General features: G+C 49.6%; 1 long non-coding RNA gene across 1 annotated transcript; it reads left to right on the top strand.

Moving 5' to 3' along the window:
- Positions 1-536: 536 nt before the first annotated feature.
- Positions 537-5,403, top strand: LOC122205525. Its single transcript, XR_006196116.1, has 3 exons — positions 537-1,119; positions 3,911-4,050; positions 4,145-5,403. It is a non-coding gene; the product is annotated as an uncharacterized LOC122205525 (long non-coding RNA).
- Positions 5,404-9,245: the final 3,842 nt, after the last annotated feature.

The raw sequence follows: 9,245 nt of genomic DNA, 5'->3' as shown, positions 1-9,245 counted from the left end.
AGTGTTACGGAATATTCTAGCCCTCGAGGTTCTGTAGACGTGATCGGAAAATTTTCCATCTAAACCTTTTAGTTTGTGGGTAATTACAGTTCTGGGGCTCCAGTAGGAAGGTTCACCTACACACAGCGCTTCTCTGCCTCTCTCTGCAATTTCTGTTTTGCTACACGCTCGCTTTCAGGGCATTATCCCCGCCCCCCCCCCCCAACCAAAGATGCAGGCCTATTATCTTCACACAGATGCTTCCAAAAAATAACCAGTCGACGTGGTAAATGTTGTCAAAAGTTGAGAAATGACCGAAGTTAAAACCAGTGAGTCACCGCAGTAGCAATTAGTAAAAGTTTATCAGGCACACGCCAAAAAGGCAGTTTGCCAACCGGGAGCCCTCAAACCCAAACGTGGCATGAGCTCGGGGGTAGATTGTTATAAAGCAGCTCGTATGGTGAGAAGGCAGTGGCTGTGTGTTCTTCCCCGGGGATTGGTCCTAATGCTAGAATTTTCTGAAATACTATGGAACCGGTCAATGTAGGTACCTTGGGAAACAGTTGAAGTTTTGCTTGTGACTTCCAGAGGCACAAAGGAATGACCCGGGTCAAGCGAGCCTTGCCGGAGAAGCTAAATTCGGCTTTATTTGCAGGACCAGATGAGTTCTGTCGGCTCAGGGAATTTTCAAAGCTTTGTCTTTTCTTTTAACAACGTGAGGATAAGTTACCGGCAACCTAAGGCAGCCTGAGTGTGGAGAGATGCAAAATTGTACGATAGCATACAGCCTTGGTTTATGTTTATGTTCAAACGTGTCGTAATACATTAGGCGGGCCAGCAGGGAGAGCTGTAGAAAGGGGAGGAAAGAGTAGGCTTAGCACCACCCCCCCTCCCACGGGTCTCAGCCAGCTACCCGCTTTGGTCAGGTTTGTACCCAATCCTGGTTGCTGACTGATGTATCACGGGCTGGTGTGGGGGACTCACCTCCCACTGAAGCCGGTGTTACCATTTCACGTTGTGCTGGTCTATGAGAATCGCGGCAGGGGCTGTCGGCCTCAGATTTGCAGAGAAAATTGTTTTTGAAAGGCCTTACTATCCGAGAAATTGCTTTCAAAGAGGGTTGTCTCGTCATTTGCCTTGGTAAGTGCGGGTTGGAGGTTGTCATTTGGGGTACTGAAAGGGTATCTTTTGCTTAGATTGCTCTCCAACCCGAGCCCAGGTTGTTTCCAGTGCAATCAGTCCGATGAAGGAGTGATTGCGAACAAAAGGTCTTTTTATCAGACCCTTCTGAACACTGAGAGCCCAAAATTGGTGCGGGCAGCCGTGCAGGGAGCTATAGACAACCCCGGGCATGGGGAGGTGGGGCAGACGGATAGAAATGCTGATCTGGTGGCAAACATCAGGGAAATGATGGCTCTGGGGTCTTCACTGGTCACTGGCAGGTAACGACCAGTCTCTACGAGTCTGGAGGGTATGCCCTTGGGATTTCCAGAGCTACCTCAGGGACAGTAAGGCTCCTTCAAGGAGGCTGGGAGCAAAGCCAGAGATATATTATTTCGACACACCAAACTGCTATGTCATGAAAACTGTTGGCCTATTTTTGAAAAACTTAGATTTTCCACGTTGCATTAAATACAAAACATTTTCTGCAGGAAATAAGAGTTATTTCAGAAATGTTTACCAAGGGTCGTGTTGTGTGTATCCTGTCTGTTTTGGGTTTTAAAGATTATTGGGGCACCTGGGTGACTCAGTCGGTTAAGCGTCCGACTTCAGCTCAGGTCATGATCTCGCGGTCTGTGAGTTCGAGCCCCGCGTCGGGCTCTGGGCTGATGGCTCAGAGCCTGGAGCCTGCTTCTGATTCTGTCTCCCTCTCTCTCTGCCCCTCCCCCATTCATGCTCTGTCTCTCTCTGTCTCAAAAATAAATAAACTTAAAAAAATTTATAAAGATTACTATGTACTAACTTACCTGATTTTTATTCAGTTCTGTCTTAGAATTCTTCTGTAAATCTTTTTCCATGCTTATTTATTTTTGAGACAGAGAAAGAGCATGAACGGGGGAGGGCCAGAGAGAGAGGGAGACACAGAATCGGAAGCAGGCTCCAGACTCTGAGCCGTCAGCGCGGAGCCCGACGCGGGGCTCGAACCTACGAGCTGTGAGATCATGACCCGAGCCGAAGTCAGACACTTAACCGACTGAGCCACCCAGGCCCCCCATCTTAGAATTCTTCTCCAATTACTTAAGATAACTTGCTACATTTGCAAAACATGTATTTTATCCACACAAGGCAGTAGCAAAATCATAAAAAAAAAAAATGTAAAACAAGGCAAAACAAAACGACACCTTCTATGAGCAGTGGATAGAGCACACATTTCAGAGACTCGAGGATTATTTACTGATGCTCGTCACCTCCTTGTCCCAAACACACACACACACACACACACACACACACACACACAACTTAGAAAGTCTTCCAGGAACTTTTCCCAAACATTGTGTGTGTGTCTGTGAGTCTTAGATTTTCGTTTTAAGTTATTTTCCTCTGATACTGTATTTCCTAAAATGGAGTTGATCTGGATGGATTCCAACCTCAGCGCGCTATCTGCTGTAGACTGTCTCCCCACCAAACTCCTGTGTTGAAACCTCACCCCAATGTGATGATATGAGGTGGGTGGGGCCGCCAGGAGGTGCGTAGGTCAGGAGGGGGGAGACCTCCCCGATGGGATCAGGGCCCTTATAACAGACACCCCGGGGAGGTCTTGCCTCTTCCACCGCCTGAGGACCCAGGGAGAAGATGGCCTTCTGGGCACCAGGGGCCTCTCACCAAACACTACCTGTGCCAGCACCTTGATCCTGGACTTCAGATGAGGAGAGCTCTGTTCCTGGCCTGAGGCGCTGCTCTCTTTCCACCCTGCGTCTCTGGCTTGTCCTCTTCTGTGTCCTTGGATGAGTCTCTTCCTCCGGGTTCTGTCCATGTGGAACCACAGCGCCCGTGCCCAGGACTGACTCTGCCTGTCATCTCCCAAAACGACCTCATTTATTCCCGTGGTTGGAAATGTCTTCTCCGTGCTGACAACTTTTAAATTCATGCGAGTTAGTTATGATTATATTAATCCGTGTAACAATGTAAAAAAAATGATGTTTTGAGTGCTCTTTCGGGGGCGCTCCACTTATAAACGTAGAATCTATAGACAAACATTAATCAGCTAAAGCTAAATCAGATGGAGAATTGCCAGATCGAGAAGGCCTGTAATAAGAGGCCATGGTTCCCTGAAAACACGTAATTGGGGCATTTGATTCTGAAAAGTAGGCTGGAGGGGGAGGGGGCTTTCCTGAGGTTCTGATGAGGAATTTGGAATCTGAAGGAGGAAACAGAATTGACTGGGAGGAAGTGCGCAAGCTCGGTGGGTGGGACCGCGGTGGAAGGCCCCGCGGGGTGGGAGGGTGTGCTGTCGCACATGGCTGGAAGGGAACTCGAGGGCGGCCCCGCACCATCTAGCTGCCTGTTGCCATGTCACGTTTCCCCAACAGCAACATCAATAGGGAGCCATGGGTGTTTTGATGGGAATGGCAGGAGGGCGGGCAAACCGATAGGGTAGAGTTTGCATTTCAGAAAGTTCAGCGTGAAGGAGGCGAGACTTTGAGCGGCAGCCCATCCTGGTGGACCATTTGGGGGAGTGATGCTCGGTGACAGGAAGGCGTCTTGCCAGGGTCTGCCCTTCTGCGTGTTGTCTGCCCAGAGCCTGACGCGGGGCTCGAACTCACAAACCGTGAGATCCCGACCTGAGCCGATATCAAGAGTCAGGTGCTTAACCCACTGAGCCCCCCAGGCACCCCTTTGGTTTTGAATTTTTTACTCGTAACGCTTAGGATGATGTAAGCTCCAACGTGTTTGTTGTTTCTCTTGGCTCATTTTTTCCCCTCCTCCCCAGAAAATCCTCACCGTGGAGGCAAGAAGGCTATACTTTTTCAGGCACCACAGTATCGCTGAGCACAAGTGACATCTGGGACACGTGGACACTCAGTGGTATTTCTGTCGCCAATGAGCAGAGACAAGCACATTCCAGAGACGGTAAGGAGGTTAGCTTGCCGAAGTCAGCCTGGGATTGGCCACGGGGGCGGAGGAAGGCGCCGGGGGTCACCTCCAGGCTTCTCGTTTCCATCAGGGCGGAAAGGAAGAGAAAAGATCATTGGGGACAGGCTTCTGGTTTCCATCACAGCAGAAAGGAAGAGAAAAGATCATTGGGGGGATAAAAGGCAGTAAGTGTTCGGAATGAATGGATGAATAAAGGCCTGAAAAGTGAGTTGATATTTGTTCCTCACGGCAGAGCAAGGATTGATTAACGGCTGTGAGCCCTGCTCTGGGCCAACGGTTTTGGATTACGTTCCAGTTCCAGTGACTTGGCTGAGCAAGCGAGGCTCACATGTGCCATCTCGCCGCTGTGTCTGGGCCCCGGTCTGGCCCGCGCGGCCCCCTGGAAATGACCCCGGCGAAGTCTATCTTTGTTCTCACGCGGCAAGGCCTCAGAAGCCCTGGATTCTGGAACATCTCATTCTTGCTGATTAAATTGTGCCGCCTGCAGAACAGCTGGGTTGTCTGTAGCAAATGCTTCCTTGGAAATACAATAGGGAAGAAAAAGGCTCTGCTGTCCTGCGCCCTGAGGGAAAGGAAATACTGTTGAGTCACAGATAAATGAAAAGACAGAGTTGTTTGAATTTTCCCTCAGGGAGCGTTCAACAGATGCATTTGCCTAGTTTTTTGTTTTTTGGTTTTTTTTCTCTCCTAAACCTTCAGGCTACCTGGAGGGGAGAAGCCCTGCTCCCTTCTGCCAGGATCTGCCTCCCTTTGGAAACGGCACTCTCTCCTCTGGACAGCAAAGATCGGCCTTGACGTTTGTCTGGAGACATTTGCTGTGTGGTCACTGGAAACTGGGCAGAAATACGAGACAATAAAAAAGTATCCAATGGAATACCGAAGGTCTGCTGGTCTAAAAGCAAAGTCTTTAAAATTCTCATTCAATTGCATGAGAAAGAGGAAAAGGGACCGATCAAAATGTGGTGAAAATGAGAAGTTTGGCCCCGCTGGTGGGGGTGGAAGCCACTGAAAAGAGCACAACGGAACTTTCTGGAGGGATGTAGAGGGATGTAGAGGGATGTAGATCTGCCTATGGATGGGGGTTTGCATTATATAGGTGTATGCGTTTGTCGCAACATTAAAAGGTCCTCTTGAGATTTGTGATTTTTATTCTATGTAACCTTTACTGCAAATAACACAGAACAGACAACAAATAGTGAACTCAGTGACGACAGAAACCCCAGAGGATTTAGGGGTGAAGGGGAGTGAGGTCTGCAACTTGTTTGGAAATGCATCCAAAAAAACGTGGTGTACCGGATGCCTGGGTGGGTCTGTGTCTGAAGTGTCTGACTTGGGCTCAGGTCATAATCTCACAGTTCGTGGGTTCGAGCCCCGCATCGGGCTCCGTGCTGACAGCTCAGAGCCTGGAGCCCGCTTCGGATTCTGTGTCTCCCTCTGTCTCTGCCCCTCCCCCGCTCTCTCGCTCTCTCTCAAAAATAAACATTTAAAAAAATTTTTTAAATAAAATAAAAATTAAAAAAAAAAAAAAGAAACGTGGTGTTCTGATGGCTGGACAGACAGACAGAAGCGTGGATGAACAGGTGCTCCCAAAAGCCAGTGTAGTAAATGCTAATGGTGGAGGCGGGGTGGAGGTTACATAAGCATTCACTCTGCAATTCTTTTCACTTCTCTGTGTTCGACTATTTTCAAACTAAGGCGATGGGGGAAAATGCATGGTTTAGGACTGTGTGAAACGATCATTTCCTGCAAAAGGCTAAATCTCTCTTTTCTTTTCAGAAATGTAGGATTATGATCACAAAATCTTCCTCCCTAGGGTGCTGCCTAGAATTTGTGCGTGTTACCGCAAACCCAGGGGCACGATGCCGAGGGCAGGGTCAGGACCTTACCGCGAAGGGACGTTATCGTCAGCCAGTCTCCAGCACCAGGTGTGCCCGCCAGCACCCCGGAGCTCACTGCTTCAGCCCCGTCCTGGTCCCCGACGGTGTGGTCACCCTCACCCACATACAAGGTCTTCAAGCACCGGTGTCCACGGCAGGACCCAAGGCTTTGTTTTCGTGAAGATACGTTCCAAAGAGTCGTGCACATACCCGGCAGTTCCAAGAAGTTCTTTTGGCTGTCTCCAATTTTCTAGATTCATTTACCTAATTCGTTTAATCTCGTTTCTAATTAAGTATAATGATACTTTTCAGCGACAGAGCATGCATCACGAAGATGCATTGATACAATTACCCTGGAGACATTCACATGCATCAATATAATTCATGCTTATAATTTTATGTTTGCAACCCTGACTGGCCCAGAGTCGCCCTAAAACATCAACCTTTTCTCGCCCTCCTTCCTTCCACGGCTATTCTCCCGGTCAAAGTTTCTCACCGTCAGAAACGCAGGGTCTCACTGTACAGGGTTTCGGCCACAGTGTGTGCAAAATGACTGCAGAGGCACAGCAATTAAAGCGAGCGGTGATGGAGAGAGTGTCTCTGCCGATGTCTGAGCCGAGGTGTTGGGATGAGAACGGGGTACCAGTCCGTCCCGCCGGCATGAGGAAGCCGCACGTCCATCGGTTGGAGAGAAGGGGCTGGTGATGCAGCTCTGGAATCAGCCCTTTCCCTGCAAGGAAGGAGCCATGCAGGTGTCCACACGGCGCCCCAGAGGGATGTTCAAATATTCCAGCGCCCAGCTGGCACCCTCCGAATACAACCGGTGGAGGCAGGGACAGCTTTCCCCAGCTTGCATTCAGCAGGCCACTCCTGGCAGGGCAGTCCCGAGGCTTTTGGGTTAAGGTGCCCCTGCCATTAGCCTCATGTAATTCATAATTTTTCTCTGCACTTGTATTTTTATTTTTTATTATTTTTTTTAATGTTTACTTATTTTTGAGAGAGAGAGAGACAGAGACAGAGAGCAAGCGGTGGAGGGGCAGAGAGAGAAAATCCACAGCAGGCTCCAGGCTCTGAGCTGTCAGGACAGAGCCCGACGCGGGGCTCGAACCCACGAACTGCAAGATCATGACCTGAGCTAAAGTCGGACGCTTAACCGACTGAGCCACCCAGGTGTCCCTGCACTTGTGCTTTTTAAGTGAAATCTGGAGATGTGTGTGGGCAGAGGGTGGCTCTGCCTTGTTTTGCCAGAGGCAGTCCCGCCGTCCCAAGAGCCTGGGGCTGGGATCCTGGCTTGCTTTGTTGGTGGCGACTGAGACAGCGGCAGAGACCCTGGGAGAGGGAGGGGATCCTCACAGGGGCAGCATGGACCCGGAACAGGCACTTCCCGGCTCAGACTGTGGATTTTGCCAGGAAACCACTGCAGATCAGAAGTATACTCGTGGACAATTGTGCTAAAGCATTCAGGGGAGTCCCAGGGTTTCTTCCAAGAGTTTCGAATCCATAGTTCGAAGAAGGGCTATGACATTGCACAGCAAATACCCACAGGCTTAGCAGCGGAGGTGAAGTGTAGACATCATCGCACCGAATGGAGTGCTCTTCGCAAGAAGCTTCTGCAGGACCACTTACGATCAAGGACCACAATTAGAGAATTAAGTTTTCCTTACGACTGAAGACACACTGATAGGAGGCGCAAACAGCCACTTGAACTATATACAAATCCGTGAAGCCAGACCTCCACCTGCCCCACAGACGGTCTGAGAACACAGTCAAAGGCCCCTGCGTTCACATTCACCCGCAGCATCACACACACCATTGGCGTGGGGGGTTCCTCACACCCGTTGGGAAAATAGGTTCCGCATCCGTCATTAGGTCTGGATGGAAGTAAGAATTTACCTTTCGAAATCTTTTATCAGAAATGTATTCCAATGTTGCTTCGGCCTCTAAAGCGCTCTGGACAACCCCCGAACCGTTTCTGTAACAAAGATCCTCCTCAAACTTAAACAATCATGGAAAATTATTTTGCATTTGCCAGTAGTGACTGACCTTACCATCACCTCCGTCAATGGTCAGTCAGTTGCTAGTAGGATGCATTTTGATGACATCAGTAAATCGATTTCAGAAAACAAAAAGCCAGAAAACTCTTATGGTAAATCAACTCCCATTGATAAAATGATTTATTGTGTTATATTAAATTATGACACCGTTTCATCTATTCCTATACTCATTTATCTACCCATACATGTATATACAAGCACATGTATCATTAGGGGGTAAATTTGTAGGTAAGTTTTTGTTGTTATTTGGGTATCACCCCTGCCCTGTGGGGCTTAATTTTAATCATCAACTCGACTGGGGCCACCGGGTGCCCAGATATTTGGTTAAATGTGATTCGGGGCGTGTCTGTGATGTGTTTTGGGGTCCGGACATTTGGACGTGCACACTGAGTAAAGCAGATTGCCCTCTGCACTGTGGGCAGGGCTCAGCCAGTCCTCAGGGAAACACAAAGCCGAGGAAGAGAGAACCCCCTCCCTGCCCGTCTTCCAGCTGGTGTATCAGTCTGCTGCCTTCGGGCTCCGACTCAGGCCAGAACCCACAATGTCAGCTCCCCTCCCCGGTCACCAGGTCGCAGATGGCAGGTTGTGGGACATCTCATAACGCCACGGTTTTCTGAGAAGCCTCTCCTCGGGGACCTGTGACTTCTTGCCTCTCCTTAGCCCTCCCAACAGCTACACCCCACCCTGGCCTCCACCTCTTCTCTGCTAAGTCTCTTTTATTCCTCTTTGTGCAGTTACTTGCCGAGTTGGCCTGGGACCGTACGTAGGCAGGGCTCGTGTACCCTGAGGCTGTGGAACCAGCCTGGGCAGAGGCCCTTGGTTTGGTTGAGAATCAACGAAGATGACTGAAAACACTTAGAAGATGAGGATTAAATTCTGGACGATTCCGTGCTGCTGTGATGAAATATTGCCCTCCCCCTTGCCTCACCCCTCCCTCCAGTGGCTTCATCAAAAGCCTCCCTCCTCCCACCAAATGTGTCTCCTTCCATCTCAGTGCCCTCCAAATGCTCCCCCTGGTCTGGATAGGTCTGGGCGAGGAGCACAGAACCCAAGGAAGATTGTCCTACGACATCCGTGCCGAGCTGGGAGACTTCTTCCCGGGATGGTGCGTAAAGTGCTCGATCTATTGCAACGCCTGCATTTCTTGGTTTCCAGTTTGAAGACAAAGTGTCCGTGAATGTTATTATTAAGGATTTCCTGGCCCGATTCATCTTGACATAGGTGGGTTTTGTGGGCAAAA

Source organism: Panthera leo, chromosome D4, assembly GCF_018350215.1.
Source record: "Panthera leo isolate Ple1 chromosome D4, P.leo_Ple1_pat1.1, whole genome shotgun sequence".
Classification (NCBI taxonomy): Eukaryota; Metazoa; Chordata; class Mammalia; order Carnivora; family Felidae; genus Panthera; species Panthera leo.
The sequence above is the reverse complement of the archived record's forward strand: the minus strand, read 5'-3'. Positions and strand labels throughout refer to the sequence as shown.